General features: G+C 39.6%; 1 protein-coding gene and 1 long non-coding RNA gene across 3 annotated transcripts in view; one reads left to right on the forward strand and one right to left on the reverse strand.

Moving 5' to 3' along the window:
• Nucleotides 1-230: 230 nt before the first annotated feature.
• Nucleotides 231-9,590, reverse strand: LOC129841999 (uncharacterized). 2 transcript variants are annotated; one of them, XR_008757443.1, is made up of 3 exons: nucleotides 8,613-9,518; nucleotides 5,809-6,081; nucleotides 231-1,149 (listed from the first exon to the last, which is right to left on the reverse strand). It is a non-coding gene; the product is annotated as an uncharacterized LOC129841999 (long non-coding RNA). The 2 variants fall into 2 exon arrangements; XR_008757442.1 differs by lacking the exon at nucleotides 231-1,149 and having other exon boundaries at nucleotides 5,715-6,081; nucleotides 8,613-9,590.
• LOC129841978 (uncharacterized) overlaps nucleotides 4,363-19,237 on the forward strand; it is a 107,577-nt gene continuing 92,702 nt past the window's right edge. Inside the window, exon 1 of the mRNA XM_055910348.1 lies at nucleotides 4,363-4,579. The gene's annotated coding sequence lies outside the window, so the exon portion shown is untranslated. The remainder of the gene's footprint in view (nucleotides 4,580-19,237) is intronic.

Raw genomic sequence — 19,237 nt, forward strand, 5'->3', positions numbered from 1 at the left:
AAAGTGGCCAACATTTCTCAAATCTGACTCCATGTCAGGGAAATTGCTGTAGAATGGGCTCTGTTCCACTTAGAGACAAAATTTCAACTCCTATAGAAACTATAGACTGTTTTCTATCCAATAATAATAATAATATGCATATTGTACGATCAAGGATTTTGTGGGAAGCCGTTTCAAAAATTAGCCACATTAGCATAAATAGTCTAAACAGCGCCCCCATCCCCAACAGGTTAATACAAAAGACTGGTTGTTACAGCTGGAACAGTCCAATCATGTTTAATCTGCTGTGTTATCAACAGAACCGGTTGTTACAGCTGGAACAGTCCGATCATGTTTAATCTGCTGTGTTATCAACAGAACCGGTTGTTACAGCTGGAACAGTCCAATCATGTTTAATCTGCTGTGTTATCAACAGAACCGGTTGTTACAGCTGGAACAGTCCGATCATGTTTAATCTGCTGTGTTATCAACAGAACCGGTTGTTACAGCTGGAACAGTCCAATCATGTTTAATCTGATGTGTTATCAACAGAACCGGTTGTTACAGCTGGAACAGTCCGATCATGTTTAATCTGCTGTGTTAACAGACTCATTAAAGAGATTCTCTGCTACTTTTTGTGTACGTTTTAGCCAGTAGTGCTGATAGTAACACTCACAAGCCAAAAGTGATCCCCGAAAATGTTCTACTACATCACATACAGTGGGGAGAACATGTTTTTGAAACACTGACGATTTTGCAGGTTTTCCTACTTACAAAGCATGTAGAGGTCTGTAATTTTTTTCATAGGTACACTTCAACTGTGAGAGACGGAATCTAAAACAAAAATCCAGAAAATCACATTGTATGATTTTTAAGTAATTAATTTGCATTTTATTGCATGACATAAGTATTCGATACATCAGAAAAGCAGAATTTAATATTTGGTACAGAAACCTTTGTTTGCAATTACAGAGATCATATGTTTCCTGTAGTTCCTGACCATGTTTGCACACACTGCAGCAGGGATTTTGGCCCACTCCTCCATACAGACCTTCTCCAGATCCTTCAGGTTTCGGGGCTGTCGCTGGGCAATATGGACTTTCAGCTCCCTCCAAAGATTTTCTATTGGGTTCAGGTCTGGAGACTGGCTAGGCCAGTCTTGGTCTATTTCTAAATAAAACAAAACAAACACGTTTTAAGTCTTTCTTTTCTGATATCAAAACAGAAAAACCTCCCAAAAGTTTACTTTTTTTGACTGTGTAAATCATTTATGAATATTTAGTATTTGTGTTTTTAATAAATGAACCATGAGACACATGATTGGTGTTTGTTACTGTGTTTTCTCTGTAGGTTGAAAACATTACTAGTAAAACATCACTTTCAAGTTATTGCTGGTATGAAAGCGATCCCACCCCAAGTGTGTATCTTTTCATGCCGATGTAAAAGTTGTTCGTTGAAGACATCTCCCTCTGACAGGCCGATCTCGGGAAAGCCGGTCCCATCCATTTATCAGGAAGCACCATATTAGGTCAATGACGTCGACGGAATCTCCTTTTGGAACGTTCCATTTACCGATAAATGCCAGTTAAATTACATATTCAAATAATTCAAACTTTATTAGTCACATGCTCCGAATACAACAAGTGTAGACTTTACGGTGAAATGCTGACTTACAAGCCCTTAACCAACAGTGCAGTTCAAGAAGAAGAAAATATTTACCAAGTAGGCTAAAATAAAAAGTAACAATAAAAAGTTAAATTAGTAACACAATAACAACAACGAGGCTATATACAGGAGGCACCGGTACGGAGTCAGTGTGCAGGGGTACAGGATAGTTGAGGTAATATATAACCTACACCAGGGTTTCTCTAGTGAATGTAGCCTTTATACAGCCCACACCAGGGTTTCTCTAGAGAATGTAGCCTTTATACAGCCCACACCAGAGTTTCTCTAGAGAATGTAGCCTTTATACAGCCCACACCAGGGTTTCTCTAGAGAATGTAGCCTTTATACAGCCCACACCAGGGTTTCTCTAGAGAATGTAGCCTATATACAGCCCACACCAGGGTTTCTCTAGAGAATGTAGCCTTTATACAGCCCACACCAGGGTTTCTCTAGAGAATGTAGCCTTTATACAGCCCACACCAGGGTTTCTCTAGAGAATGTAGCCTTTATACAGCCCACACCAGGGTTTCTCTAGAGAATGTAGCCTTTATACAGCCCACACCAGGGTTTCTCTAGAGAATGTAGCCTTTATACATCCTACACCAGGGTTTCTCTAGAGAATGTAGCCTTTATACAGCCCACACCAGGGTTTCTCTAGAGAATGTAGCCTTTATACAGCCCACACCAGGGTTTCTCTAGAGAATGTAACCTTTATACAGCCTACACCAGGGTTTCTCTAGAGAATGTAGCCTTTATACAGCCCACACCAGGGTTTCTCTAGAGAATGTAGCCTTTATACAGCCCACACCAGGGTTTCTCTAGAGAATGTAGCCTTTATACAACCCACACCAGGGTTTCTCTAGAGAATGTAGCCTTTATACAGCCCACACCAGGGTTTCTCTAGAGAATGTAGCCTTTATACAGCCCACACCAGGGTTTCTCTAGAGAATGTAACCTTTATACAGCCTACACCAGGGTTTCTCTAGAGAATGTAGCCTTTATACAGCCCACACCAGGGTTTCTCTAGAGAATGTAGCCTTTATACAGCCCACACCAGGGTTTCTCTAGAGAATGTAGCCTTTATACAGCCCACACCAGGGTTTCTCTAGAGAATGTAGCCTTTATACAGCCCACACCAGGGTTTCTCTAGAGAATGTAGCCTTTATACAGCCCACACCAGGGTTTCTCTAGAGAATGTAGCCTATATAAAGCCCACACCAGGGTTTCTCTAGAGAATGTAGCTTTTATACAGCCCACACCAGGGTTTCTCTAGAGAATGTAGCCTATATACAGCCTACACCAGGGTTTCTCTATAGAATGTAGCCTTTATACAGCCCACACCAGGGTTCCCTAACTCGTCCCTGCCCCAGAATTCCATTGTGGGAATTCTTATATGTACAACCTAACCCATGGATTGGAAACGGAAATGGGGTATCAGCCTAATCAGTGACACCAACAGAAACAATTATATTGAAATTACACAAATATTACTGTCTTAGAATTTATATAGCAACATTCCAACATTGTTTAGCATTATTTTGTCCAATTGTGGCATTTTTTTCGTTTTGCATCAGTTAAATTTGGGGGACTTTTATTTTGAAGGCGAACTATCGATTCCTCTATTGCTGCTCACCCCACACTGGTCCAAATCGGAATGAAACCTGCGAGTCTCCGCTGTCCGCTCAGGCGGGAGAGGGAGAGAGGACGACCAACTATGAACGGTAGACCTACAATCTGCAGTATTTACAACTGTTGAATGGCAACTGATTTTTAGAATAGAAAACCCTCATGAGCGCAGTTACTGACACCTGTCATAACAGAGCTGCCAACTCTCCCCCACTGGAGGTGAGACACGCATTTCACCCTCTAATCATGGCACATCTCTTATATCTCACGCATTCACGCAAAATACTTTCTTGGTCTCCAAAGCAATAACCATGTCGTAACCCGATAGTGTAGGGCAAGCTAACTGCAATAAAGAGAGACTGTATTCAGCTAAAACTGATCATTCAGACTTTATAAACTAGAACGTGTTATAATAGTGCATGAAGTGTCCTTCTAGAACAGACTGGATGTTAAACTGCTGAAGCTTCTAAGTTAAAGCATCAGACTCAGACTGCAACAGACCACTGACTGCTCACTGCTGTAGTTCATTCATTCAGCAAGCAGCCTGGAAACTCCAGAGACAAGTTCTGCATCATAGTTTACACGTCATTAAGATTATAACTCCTGTAGCTTTTAATAGACCGACCGACCGGCTTCATTCATAATGCATGAATCAGGTCGGCTCTATATGTGGTATTCTGAAACATTCGACAACGTTTGGTGACTGAACGTTGCCCTGAGGTGTATTCATCAGGAACCAAACGGAAACAACCCGTCAGAAACAGGGAGGAACTAACCTGAGATTGTCCAGTGAGAAACGCTCATTTTTGTTGCTAAACTTTTTGCTACGATCTGCACTATTGAATACACCCCTGAAAAGTATGAGACGGCTTACCTGCTGGTGACGACTACAACAAAACTATTTTCAGTAGCCAAAAATAGTCGAATGTTGCCATTAAAATGACAATAATAGAGCTAACGTGATTTCTTATTATAAATGTCCGAGACGTGTTTGTCCTACATAGTGGACTTTATATCTGAATGTTCAAAAACGTTGCGTCTTGCTGAACCGCCCCAATAATACTTTTATACACGGAAGTATAAGTGAAAGTAAAATAGGTATAGCGACACACAAGGTCACTGTAGCAGCAGACAACTAGTAGATGTAGTTGTCGATAGGAAATGACAACACATTTACAGTCTAGTTTGATGTGTGTCCTAATATCCTTTCAGGTTGTATTACTATCATCCAGTGATCCACATAACATGAGGACGAACCCAACTTTTCTCCACTCAGGCTGCGGAGAGAGAAAGACGATTAAACGATAAGGTAGGCAACAATCTGCAATATTACTGTTCAATGGCTATTTCATTTTACGATTCTTGAAGAATATAATTTATGAAGACATCACCTGTGCCCAGTACAGCCCTATATAGGACTCAGCGCATGGGCGTCCTACAGTAGGTGGCTACAATGCAGCGCACGGAAAATAACAGGTGAATTCTTTAGGGGGGGTAGCCTACTTGTTTCCGAAAACCCTGTTACTTGAGGCATATGTGTCTATAATCCCTTGTCCGTTGGACCGGATTGTGTGTGGATATCTTTAGAAAATACTTTATAGAAACCGTCTGAACCGAACTTTTCTCCAAACCGGCACCTATAATTTGGCTGTATTAGGCTACGAGGAAGCGCGTCTTGTGCGCTGTCTACCACAGCCACGGTGCCGGTTTGGAGAAACGTTCGGTTCAGACGGTTTCTATGGGTCTACAGATATCCTCACATGATAGAACCCTGACCGACGGACAAGGAGTTACGGATTATCGATATTCAGCAACAGGATTTTAGGAAACAAGTAGTCTACCCGCCTACACAATTCTGCCAGTTATTTTCCAAGCTTCACATTGTAGCCACCGAGGACGCCAATGCGCGCATGCGCAGCGTCCTAATATAGTGGTAAACATAGAAATAAGAAGGAATAGAAGATTGAATGAATGGAAGGGTATTTTACTCCATTATAAGGAATTCTTATCAAGTTACAAGATCCCTGTAACACCTAAAGATTGTGTACTAGTTTTAGATGCCGTTCCCTCAATCTTACATACATTGGAATGGTTTTATTGATAATATCTGTTGGGAAAAAGTATGGATGTTGACTCACACATACCTACTATTAACACAATTAAGGACGTTTCGTCTTCAATTATTCATAAATATATTAATAATAAATATTATCCTACCAACCACTATATGAAGAAGTGAAAAAAACACCATCATTTCAAGTTGTACCTTTTGTGATGACCAGCCAGAAACAGTGTTGCATCTTTTTGGGGATTGTGTTCATGTGAGGAATCTGATGCAAGACATCAGTAGGTTTATAATGGAACACATTTAAGAAGATCTTACACTATAATGGAGAGATGTGCTCCTTAGATTCTTTACTTAGGATAGAAACAAGTTGAAACAATTTTATGCAATTCATTTCATTGTTCTTTTGGCCAAATTTCATATTTACAAATGCACACTACTGGTCAAAAGTTTTAGATTCTTGAAATAGTCACCCTTTGCCTTGAATACAGCTTTGCACACTCTTGACATTCTCCAAACCAGCTTCACCTGGAATGCTTTTCCAAAAGTCTTGAAGGAGTTCCCACATATGCTGATCACTTGTTGGCTGCTTTTCCTTCACTCTGCGGTCAAACTCATCCCAAACCATCTCAATTGGGGTGAGGTCGGGGGGTTTTGTAGGCCAGGTCATCTGATGCAGCACTCCATCACTCTCCTTCTTGGAAAAATAGCCCTTACACAGGCTGGAAGTGTGTTGGGTCATTGTCCTGTTGAAAAACAACTGAAAGTCTCACTAGGCAGATGGGATAGCGTATCGCTGCAGCACCCTCAGCACCCTTTCTTCCTGTGGCTATGGTGGCTAGGACTATAAGACTATATGGTAGCTAGGACTATAAGACTATATGGTAGCTAGGACTATAAGACTATATGGTGGCTAGGACTATAAGACTATATGGTGGCTAGGACTATAAGACTATATGGTAGCTAGGACTATAAGACTATATGGTAGCTAGGACTATAAGACTATATGGTAGCTAGGACTATAAGACTATATGGTAGCTAGGACTATAAGACTATATGGTAGCTAGGACTATAAGACTATATGGTAGCTAGGACTATAAGACTATATGGTAGCTAGGACTATAAGACTATATGGTAGCTAGGACTATAAGACTATATGGTAGCTAGGACTATAAGACTATATGGTAGCTAGGACTATAAGACTATATGGTAGCTAGGACTATAAGACTATATGGTGGCTAGGACTATAAGACTATATGGTAGCTAGGACTATAAGACTATATGGTAACTAGGACTATACGACTATATGGTAGCTAGGACTATAAGACTATATGGTAACTAGGACTATAAGACTATATGGTAACTAGGACTATACGACTATATGGTAGCTATGACAATAAGACTATATGGTAACTAGGACTATACGACTATATGGTAGCTATGACCATAAGACTATATGGTAACTAGGACTATACGACTATATGGTAGCTAGGACTATAAGACTATATGGTAACTAGGACTATAAGACTACAGGGTAGCTATGACAATAAGACTATATGGTAGCTAGGACTATACGACTACAGGGTAGCTAGGACAATAAGACTATATGGTAGCTAGGACTATAAGACTATATGGTAGCTAGGACTATACGACTACAGGGTAGCTAGGACTATAAGACTACAGGGTAGCCAGGACTATAAGACTACATCGTAGCTAGGACTATAAGACTATATGGTAGGTATGAGACTATATGGTAACTAGGACTATAATACTATATGGTAACTAGGACTATAAGACTATATGGTAACTAGGACTATAATACTATATGGTAGCTATCAGACTACATGGTAGCTATCAACGATTCTTGAATGATATAATTCATAAAGACATCATCTGTGCACAGTATAGCTCTGTATAGGACGCCGGCAGCGTTGCAGTTCTTGACACAACCGCTGCTACTGGCACTTACTACCAAACCCCGTTCAAAGACACTTTAATATTTAGACTGTATTCAGCTAAAACTGATCATTCAGACTTTATAAACTAGAACATGTTATAATAGTGCATGAAGTGTCCTTCTAGAACAGACTGGATGTTAAACTGTTGAAGCTTATAGCATCAGATTCAGACTGCAACAGACCACTGACTGCTCACTGCTGTAGATCATCCATTCAGCAAGCAGCCTGGAAACTCTAGAGAGAAGTTCTGCATCATAGTTAACACGTCATTAAGATTATAACTCCTGTAGCTTTTAGTAGACCGACCGACCGGCTTCATTCATAATGCATGAATGAAATGATAGTCATTGCCCTGGACTAAACTGACTGGGGCATGTTCTCTGAACAGGACCCAACGTTTTGGAACGTTCAGATGTTATGAACAAATATGCCTCTCTGACATTAAGAATAGTAAATCAGGTCGGCTCTTTATCTGGTAATTATATCTGTAACATTCGACAACGTTTGAACGTTGCTCTGAGGTGTATTCATTATGAACCAAACGAACAGAAACCATCCGAAATAGGGAGGGACTAACCTGAACTTGTCCAGTGAGAAACACTCGTTTTTGTTGCAAAACGTTTTGCTACGATCTGCACGATTGAATACACCCATGGAAAGTATGAGACAGCGTTCCTGCTGGTGGTTACTACAACAAACCACTTTCAGGAGCCAAACGCTGTCGAATGTTGCCGATAGAAATGTCATGAATAGATGTGATTCCTTATTCTAAATGTCTGAGGCATGTTTGTCCTACATAGTGTTTTTTATATCTGTTCAAAAACGTTGCGTCTTGCTGAACCGCCCCCAATAATGTTTTTATACACGGAAGTATAAGTGAAAGTAAAATAGGTATAGTGACACACAAGGTCACTGTAGCAGCAGACAACTAGTAGATTTAATGATTCTATGATTTTCTCCCCATTAATTCCCTCTGGTTTATCCGCTGCACAGATTGCTGTACGGCAGGCTCCGGTATCACAAAGGAATTTCATTTTCTTTCCCATTACTGTTAATGTTAAATATGGTGTCTGTTCATGTTGCAATGCTAAATCAATGGTTACCAATTCAAACACTTCACAACTAGGATCGATGGTTTCTTCTGTCTCCTCTATAAAAAATATATATATATATATATATAAAAAAAAAAGGTATGCTGAATATGAATCCTCCTGGACTTTAGTGATTATCACCTTACCTACATAAGATTTATAACAATGTATATGTCTAATGCAAGTTTAGATCCTACCCCCAAAATCCAGGGAATAAAGACTACTGACCTTATTCTTGCAGCTGAGAATTCAAGGTAGGTTGGATCTCGTCACCACCTCTGTCGTGTACCAGTTCACCACTGGCCTGAAATAAACCCTAAATTCAGAGGTCAAGGTCTTTGTCTGACGGATCCTGGATCCGCCTGTGCACGGTTTTCAGCACTTCCTTGGGACGACAGAGGCAGGTATTGAGATCCGGCTCGAAGGACCAAGTTGTCACGAGAATTCTTTATCCCAATGTTGTGAACTCAACTCTCATTTAAGCTTTGAATAAATTCCCAGGGGTTGTAAATCCCTGGTTAATGAAGAATTCGACAAAGTCCCAGTCTGCAATAGGTAAAAAGTTTATTCAGAGAACGTTCTGAAAATCATACAATGCACATTTGGTTATATAGCTCACATTTGGTCATCAATGCCCCTCCTCTTCTCCTAACCCTATCAATACTATTTACAAGTCTTCTCCTACACATCCATTGCTTATCATATCCTGCAACATGTTACATAATCTACTGCAAGCCTAACAGTTTCTCCCCTCCCTGGGTGGGGAGACCTCCTTCCTGTTATCAGTTTCACAGTAGTCACAAGTTGTCTGTCACAAGCTGTCTGTTAACAGTTCCTGTTTTCCTATGCACAATCATGCAAGAATTCTAGTCTTATGATTCAAATACATTTCACTCCATTATACAGTGACAGGGTGGAATACTGTTAGTTATTGCCTTGACATTAATAATTTGAACGTATAAATAATTTAGTCATTAAACATATAAATCATGTGAATTTATTCACAACACCGAAACAGGGAGGCACTCAGCTAAACTTGTCCAATGTTTTGCTACGGTGTTGAATACACCCTAGTAGTGTATAATGCAGTCTAGTGTATTTGGTTGGCTGGCCCATATAGTAGTGTATAATGGCCCATATAGTAGTGTATAATGCGGTCTAGTGTATTTGGTTGGCTGGCCCATATAGTAGTGTATAATGGCCCATATAGTAGTGTATAATGTGTTCTAGTGTATTTGTTTGGCTGGTCCATATAGTAGTGTATAATGGCCCATATAGCAGTGTATAATGGCCCATATAGTAGTGTATAATGTGGTCTAGTGTATTCTGTTGGCTGGTCCATATAGTAGTGTATAATGGCCCATATAGTAGTGTATAATGGCCCATATAGTAGTGTAAAATGGCCCATATAGCAGTGTATAATGGCCCATATAGTAGTGTATAATGGCCCATATAGTAGTGTATAATGGCCCATATAGTACTGTATAATGGCCCATATAGTAGTGTATAATGGCCCATATAGCAGTGTGTAATGGCCCATATAGTAGTGTATAATGGTCCATATAGAAGTGTATAATGGCCCATATAGCAGTGTATAATGGCCCACATAGTAGTGAATAATGGCCCATATAGTAGTGTATAATGGCCCATATAGTAGTGTGTAATGGCCCATATAGTATTGAATAATGGCCCATATAGTAGTGTATAATGGCCATATAGTAGTGTATAATGGCCCATGTAGCAGGTTATAACTGCCCATATAGTAGTGTATAAGGGCCCATATAGTAGTGTATTTGGTTAGCTGGTTGTCAGGTCTAAACTATAATCAGAGGTTGTAAGGCTCTGAGTTTCTACCTAAGAAGAATAGTTTAACCCCATCATAGACACTAAACCCAGCGAACTGTTTGTAAGCGTTTATTCAGAGAGCTCTGAAAATCATTCAATGCACATAGCTTTTTATACCTCACATTTGGTTTTACAACACATTTTATAAATGCCCCTCCTCTTCTCTAACTCTGTCACAATGTTCTACTTTGATAGCTCATTTTGTCTAACAGGGTACATCTATAATTCTGCTTCATGTCTGCAGCTGACAACTCAATACAGGAAACCTCTGTGGTTTCGAAGCACCTGGCTTACTTCTCTTCTCGGAACTCAGTCTCGCCTAATCTGCTGAGAAATAGATCAACTTGTTTTCTTCAAACCCACACAGACATGTTCCATCTTAACCGACACGTTCTTTTATGCATTCAATATTTCTCTAACCTACTGTTAAACACACTCACAAATGCTAAATGTTCTCTTCTATTATTCAACATTAACTCAATAAATGAATACTATTTACAAGTTTTCCTCAACACTGGCCCATATAGTAGTGTATAATGGCCCATATAGTAGTGTATAATGGCCCATATAGCAGTGTATAATGGCCCATATAGTAGTGTATAATGGCCTATATAGCAGTGTATAATGGCACATATAGTAGTGTATAATGGCACATATAGTAGTGTATAATGGCCCATATAGCAGTGTATAATGGCACATATAGTAGTGTATAATGGCCCATATAGTAGTGTATAATGGCCCATATAGTAGTGTATAATGGCCCATATAGTATTGTATAATGTGGGCTAGTGTATTTTTTGGCTGGTCCATATAGCAGTGTATAATGGCACATATAGCAGTGTATAATGGCCCATATAGTAGTGTATAATGGCCCATATAGTAGTGTATAATGGCCCATATAGTATTGTATAATGTGGGCTAGTGTATTTGTTTGGCTGGTCCATATAGCAGTGTATAATGGCCCATATAGTAGTGTATAATGGCCCATATAGTAGTGTATAATGGCCCATATAGTATTGTATAATGTGGGCTAGTTTATTTGTTTGGCTGGTCCATATAGCAGTGTATAATGGCCCATATAGTATTGTATAATGTGGGCTAGTGTATTTGTTTGGCTGGTCCATATAGCAGTGTATAATGGCCCATATAGTAGTGTATAATGGCCCATATAGTAGTGTATAATGGCCCATATAGTATTGTATAATGTGGGCTAGTGTATTTGTTTGGCTGGTCCATATAGCAGTGTATAATGTCCCATATAGCAGTGTATAATGGCCCATATAGTGGTGTATAATGGCCCATATAGTAGTGTATAATGGCCCATATAGTAGTGTATAATGGCCCATATAGTAGTGTATAATGGCCCATATAGTGGTGTATAATGTGGTCTAGTGTATTTAATTGGCTGGTCCATATAGTAGTGTATAATGGCCCATATAGTAGTGTATGATGTTGTCTAGTGTATTTAATTGGCTGGTCCATATAGTAGTGTATAATGGCCCATATAGCAGTGTATAATGGCCTATCTACTAGTGTATAATGGCCCATATAGTAGTGTATAATGGCCCATATAGTAGTGTATAATGGCCCATATAGTAGTGTATAATGGCCCATATAGTAGTGTATAATGGCCCATATAGTAGTGTATAATGGCCCATAAAGCAGTGTATAATGGCCCATATAGCAGTGTATAATGGCACATATAGTAGTGTATAATGGCCCATATAGTAGTGTATAATGGCCCATATAGTAGTGTATAATGGCCCATATAGTAGTGTATAATGGCCCATATAGTATTGTATAATGTGGGCTAGTGTATTTGTTTGGCTGGTCCATATAGCAGTGTATAATGGCACATATAGCAGTGTATAATGGCCCATATAGTAGTGTATAATGGCCCATATAGTAGTGTATAATGGCCCATATGGTATTGTATAATGTGGGCTAGTGTATTTGTTTGGCTGGTCCATATAGCAGTGTATAATGGCCCATATAGTAGTGTATAATGGCCCATATAGTATTGTATAATGTGGGCTAGTTTATTTGTTTGGCTGGTCCATATAGCAGTGTATAATGGCCCATATAGTATTGTATAATGTGGGCTAGTGTATTTGTTTGGCTGGTCCATATAGCAGTGTATAATGGCCCATATAGTAGTGTATAATGGCCCATATAGTAGTGTATAATGGCCCATATAGTATTGTATAATGTGGGCTAGTGTATTTGTTTGGCTGGTCCATATAGCAGTGTATAATGGCCCATATAGCAGTGTATAATGGCCCATATAGTGGTGTATAATGGCCCATATAGTAGTGTATAATGGCCCATATAGTAGTGTATAATGGCCCTTATAGTAGTGTATAATGGCCCATATAGTAGTGTATAATGTGGTCTAGTGTATTTAATTGGCTGGTCCATATAGTAGTGTATAATGGCCCATATAGTAGTGTATAATGGCCCATATAGTAGTGTATAATGGCCCATATAGTAGTGTATAATGGCCCATATAGTCGTGTATAATGTCCCATATAGTCGTGTATAATGGCCCATATAGTTGTGTATAATGGCCCATATAGTAGTGTATTTGGTTAGCTGGTTGTCAGGTCTAAACTATAATCAGAGGTTGTAAGGCTCTGAGTTTCTATCTAAGAAGAATAGTTTAACCCCATCATAGACACTAAACCCAGCGAACGGTTTGTAAGCGTTTATTCAGAGAGCTCTGAAAATCATTCAATGCACATAGCTTTTTATACCTCACATTTGGTTTTACAACACATTTTATAAATGCCCCTCCTCTTCTCTAGCTCTGTCACAATGTTCTACTTTGATAGCTCCTTTTGTCTAACAGGGTACGTCTATAATTCTTCTTCATGTCTGCAGCTGACAACTCAATACAGGAAACCTCAGTGGTTTCGAAGCACCTGGTTTACTTCTCTTCTCGGAACTCAGTCTCGCCTAATCTGCTGAGAAATAGATCAACTTGTTTTCTTCAAACCCACACAGACATGTTCCATCTTAACCGACACGTTCTTTTATGCATTCAATATTTCTCTAACCTACTGTTAAACACACTCACAAATGCTAAATGTTCTCTTCTATTATTCAACATTAACTCAATAAATGAATACTATTTACAAGTTTTCCTCAATACTGGCCCATATAGTAGTGTATAATGGCCCATATAGTAGTGTATAGTGGCCCATATAGCAGTGTATAATGGCCCATATAGTAGTGTATAATGGCCTATATAGCAGTGTATAATGGCACATATAGTAGTGTATAATGGTACATATAGTAGTGTATAATGGCCCATATAGCAGTGTATAATGGCACATATAGTAGTGTATAATGGCCCATATAGTAGTGTATAATGGCCCATATAGTAGTGTATAATGGCCCATATAGCAGTGTATAATGGCGTAGTCTGATAGTGTAATAACCATGCCGTAACCTGATAGTGTAATAACCATGTCGTAGTCTGATAGTGTAATAACCATGTCTTAGCCTGATAGTGTAATAACCATGACGTAGCCTGATAGTGTAATAACCATGTCGTAGCCTGATACTGTAATAATCATGTCGTAGCCTGATAGTGTAATAACCATGTCGTAGCCTGATCGTGTAATAACCATGTCGTAGCCTGATACTGTAATAACCATGTCGTAGCCTGATAGTGTAATAACCATGTCGTAGCCTGATAGTGTAATAACCATGTCGTAGCCTGATAGTGTAATAACCATGTCGTAGCCTGATAGTGCAGGGCAAGCTAACTGCAATAAAGAGAGACTGTATTCAGCTAAAACTGATCAGTCAGACTTTATATACTAGAAAGTGTTATAATAGTGCATGAAGTGTCCTTCTAGAACAGACTGGATGTTAAACTGCTGAAGCTTCTAAGTTAAAGCATCAGACTCAGACTGCAACAGACCACTGACTGCTCACTGCTGTAGTTCATTCATTCAGCAAGCAGGGTCCTTCTAGAACAGACTGGATGTTAAACTGCTGAAGCTTCTCAGTTAAAGCATCAGACTCAGACTGCAACAGACCACTGACTGCTCACTGCTGTAGATCATTCATTCAGCAAGCAGCCTGGAAACTCCAGAGACAAGTTCTGCATCATAGTTAACACGTCATTACATTACATTTACATTTAAGTCATTTAGCAGACGCTCTTATCCAGAGCGACTTACAAGTTGGAGATTATAACTCCTGTATAACTCCTGTAGCTTTTAGTAGACCGACCGACCGGCTTCATTCATAATGCATGATTGAAATGATAGTCATTGCCCGGGACTAAACTAACTGGGGCATGTTCACTGAGCAGGAACCAACGGTCTTGAACGTTCAGATGTTATGAACAAACATGCCTCACTGACATTTAGAATAGTGATTCAGGTCGGTTCTATCTCTGGTAATTATATTTGTAACATTCGACAACGTTTGGCGACTGAACGTTGCCCTAAATGTGTATTCATTAGGAACCAAACGAACAGAAACGGAAACAGGGAGGGACTAACCTGAACTTGTCCAGTGAGAAACACTCCTTTTTGTTGCAAAACGTTTTGCTACGATCTGCACGATTGAATACACCCATGGGAAGTATGAGACAGCTTACCTGCTGGTGACGACTACAACAAAACCATTTTCAGTAGCCAAACGCTGTCGAATGTGGCAGATAGAAATGTCATGCATAGACGTGATTCCTTCTTCTAAATGTCCGAGGCATGTTTGTCTACTTGTTACCGGAAACCCTGTTACTGAAGGCATATGTTTCTATAATCCCTTGTCCGTCGGACCAGATTGTGTGTGGATATCTTTAGAAAATACTGTATAGACACCGTCTGAACCGAACTTTTCTCCAAACCGGCACCTATAACTGCTGTATTAGGCTACGAGGAAGTGCGTCTTGAGCGCTGTCTACCAAAGCCAAGGTGCCGGTTTGGAGAAACGTTCGGTTCAGACGGTTTCTATAGGTCTACAGATATCCACACATGATAGAACCCTGACCGACGGACAAGGAGTTACGGATTATCGATATTCAGTAACAGGATTTTAGGAAACAAGTAGCCTACCCGCCTACATAATTTTGCCAGTTATTTTCCAGGCTTCACATTGTAGCCACCGAGGACGCCAATGCACGCATGCGCAGCGTCCTATATCGGGGTAACCATAGAAACAAGAATGTATTGAAGATCGTCTCCATTCAAGTCAATGACGTCATAATGGGTGGACTGGCGGCCATTTTGAGTGTTCCCATGGTTCAGAATGTACAGGTTCGGAATGTACAGGTTCAGAATGTACAGGTTCAGACAAGAGGATTATAATATCCCATAACTCTTTGTGCTACTAGTTTAAATAATCTACAGCTACTTTACCACTGGTCACGTTTTCAATGTTTATCTTATAGAATCCAGCAATGGTGATGGTCCCATTCATTAGATCATTTTCAAACGCTTCCGTATTTACTTTGTCTGGATCTTCCCATCTTCAACCTGACCAGCTAGCTATGTCAGCTATGTATGAATAAGATGTGTCTTGTATGCTAAAATTAGCTAGCAGGCTAGATAGTTGTCTTCAACCTGACCAGCTAGCTATGTCAGCTGTGTATGAATAAGATGTATCTTATATGCTAACGTTAGCTAGCAGGCTAGATGGTTGACTTCAACCCATCTTCAACCTGACCAGCTAGCTATGTCAGCTATGTATGAATAAGATGTATCTTATATGCTAACGTTAGCTAGCAGGCTAGATAGTTGTCTTCAACCTGACCAGCTAGATATGTCAGCTATGTATGAATAAGATGTATCTTATATGCTAACGTTAGCTAGCAGGCTAGATAGTTTTCTTCAACCTGACCAGCTAGCTATGTCAGCTATGTATGAATAAGATGTGTCTTATATGCTAACGTTAGCTAGCAGGCTAGATAGTTGTCTTCAACCTAACCAGCTAGCTATGTCAGCTATGTATGAATAAGATGTGTCTTATATGCTAACGTTAGCTAGCAGGCTAGATAGTTGTCTTCAACCTAACCAGCTAGCTATGTCAGCTGTGTATGAATAAGATGTATCTTATATGCTAACGTTAGCTAGCAGGCTAGATGGTTGTCTTCAACCCATCTTCAACCTGACCAGCTAGCTATGTATGAAAAAGATGTATCTTATATGCTAACGTTAGCTAGCAGGCTAGATGGTTGTCTTCAACCCATCTTCAACCTGACCAGCTAGCTATGTATGAAAAAGATGTATCTTATATGCTAACGTTAGCTAGCAGGCTAGATGGTTGTCTTCAACCCATCTTCAACCTGACCAGCTAGCTATGTATGAAAAAGATGTATCTTATATGCTAACGTTAGCTAGCAGGCTAGATGGTTGTCTTCAACCCATCTTCAACCTGACCAGCTAGCTATGTCAGCTGTGTATGAATAAGATGTATCTTATATGCTAACGTTAGCTAGCAGGCTAGATGGTTGTCTTTTTTCTGACATTCTCTTATGATCTGCTTCTGACCGCTTGCCTCCCGTCCCTGTCCCCCAGCAGACAATTACCCTGCCCCCACCCCAACGGACATGTATATTTATCTGTTGCTGCTTTTTACTTCCTGGCATGGGTCTGAATTGAAGACGGGAAGGTTAACAACGTCATAATAATGAGGAGGCTCAGGCGTTGTAGCTACGCTGCAGCGTAGCTTTATTATGATGGCATGTTAAATAGAGATTTGTGTCATCGTGTTCCTTGACGAAGGCTATGCTGAAACGTGTCAGAGTTTTTATAGATATTGTTCTATTGAACATGCCATCATAACAAATGCATTGTAACTTGTTTTCAGTGTTTTTAGTGCCCCTCGGTCCTTCTTGTTTTTGATGACCATTTATCCCCAAAATATCACCTTCAATCTATGAAGATCTACCAGTGTATCCTTGTAGCTTTCTATCCTGATTTTCTCTAGTCCTTTAGATTGGCTTTGATTTGGTGGCACAGTGCATTTACATTTACTCTCTCTTCCCTTAAAACCTTTTCTCAATATAGGGGGTGCTGTTTCCACTTTGGAAAATATCGTCTCCAAATTAAACTGCCTCGTACTCAATTCTTGCTCGTACAATATGCATATTATTATTACTATTGGATAGAAAACACTCTCTAGTTTCTAAAACCGTTTGAAATATTTCTCTGAGTGAAACAGAACTCGTTTGGCAGCGAAATTCCTGACGGGTACTGCAAAATCTGAAAATGTTGACTCTGTTCTAGGATCAGTTTAAAACTCTGTATGTATCCTATGGGTCGACATGAACTGCATGCACCTCCCCCTGGATGTCAGTAACCAATGAGAATTGGAATGGAGTTTCTAGGCAGATCTGAGACCTTATAAAAGCCCATGGAATGGGGGGTGCACTCTTTTCAACTTTCTTCATGACGCAGAAGAGGACCTTAGGATGGCGTTTTGAAAAGCTCACGTTATAGGCCTTAGATATATCCTGCTCTGATTTTATTCGGTATAGGTGTTAGAAACATCATAACGAAGTTATTTTAAACCAAGTTATATCAGTTTATGTGATTATATTGCGATTTTTGGAATTTCCTTTTTGTTGCGTTTTGAAGATTTGGGCATGTCTGCGCCACATGGCTAATGTTTGCGGCTATTTCCAAAGTTGAAGAGGACGTTCTTCAACCGAGCAACGATTCTTTTGGACAAAGGACAACTTGCCCAAGATTCTGATGGCAGCTCGTCCAAAAGTAAGAGCTATTTATGATGTTATTCGTATTTCTGTGGAAAAATGTAAAAGGATTTGTCCGCCATTAATTTTGGCACTGGTCTGGCTGTAACGCACACTGCATGTCTAGTAACGTTAATTTAAAAAATCTAACACAGCGGTTGCATTAATAACTAATGCATCTTTCATTTGCTGTCCAACCTGTATTTTTTAGTCAAGTTTACGATTAGTTATCGATTAGATTAGGTGCCTCTCCAAGATGGCGCCGGCCAGAATGCCTGAAATGTTGCTACTGATCACATTGTATAACCACGATTTGTGCTGCTAAATATGCACATTCTCGAACAAAACCTATATGCATTGTGTAATATGATGTTACAGGACTGTCATCTGATGAAGTTTATCCAGGTTAGTCAAAAATAATATATCTTTTGCTGGATTGTTACGATCGCTAACCTTTGCTGCTGGTAAATTGCTTGTGTTTCTGGCTATTGTGGTAAGCTAATATAATGCTATATTGTGTTTTCGCTGTAAAACACTTAAAAAATCTGAAATATTGGCTGGATTCACAAGATGTTGGGCTTTCATTTGCTGTATGCTGTGTATTTTTCAGAAATGATTTATGATGAGTAATTAGGTATTTGACGTTGGTCTCTGTAATTATTCTGGCTGCATCAACGCTATTTCAGATTGCAGCTGCAATGTAGAACTGTGATTTATACCTGAAATATGCACATTTTTCTAACAAAACATATGCTATACAATAAATATGTTATCAGACTGTCATCTGATGAAGTTATTTCTTGGTTAGTGACTATTTATATCATTATGTGGTCGAAATTTTGATAGCTACCTATGCAGGAAAAAAATGGTGGACAAAAAAAAGATGTGTCTTTTGCTATCGTGGTTAGCTAATAGATTTACATATTGTGTCTTCCCTGTAAAACATTTTAAAAATCAGAAATGATGGCTGGATTCACAAGATGTGTATCTTTCATCTGGTGTCTTGGACTTGTGATTTAATGATATTTTGATGCTAGTATTTACTTGTGGCGCTATGCTAGGCTATGCTAGTCAGCCTTTTTACTGATGAGGGTGCTCCCGGATCCGGGATGAGTACCAAGTAGAAGTTAATACCCGTATTTTAGGTTCAAAACCCTGTCACAGATATCAGACACAGCTGAAATGTGAAGCACGGAAGATCACAGAGGGTGCATGGAAACAAAGCTGTAGTCTCCTACCAGAGAGATGTAGAAATGAGGGGACTTTTTCTTACACCCCTCTTGTGTTAGATACAGAC

Source organism: Salvelinus fontinalis, unplaced genomic scaffold (genome assembly GCF_029448725.1).
Source record: "Salvelinus fontinalis isolate EN_2023a unplaced genomic scaffold, ASM2944872v1 scaffold_0005, whole genome shotgun sequence".
Lineage (NCBI taxonomy): Eukaryota > Metazoa > Chordata > Actinopteri > Salmoniformes > Salmonidae > Salvelinus > Salvelinus fontinalis.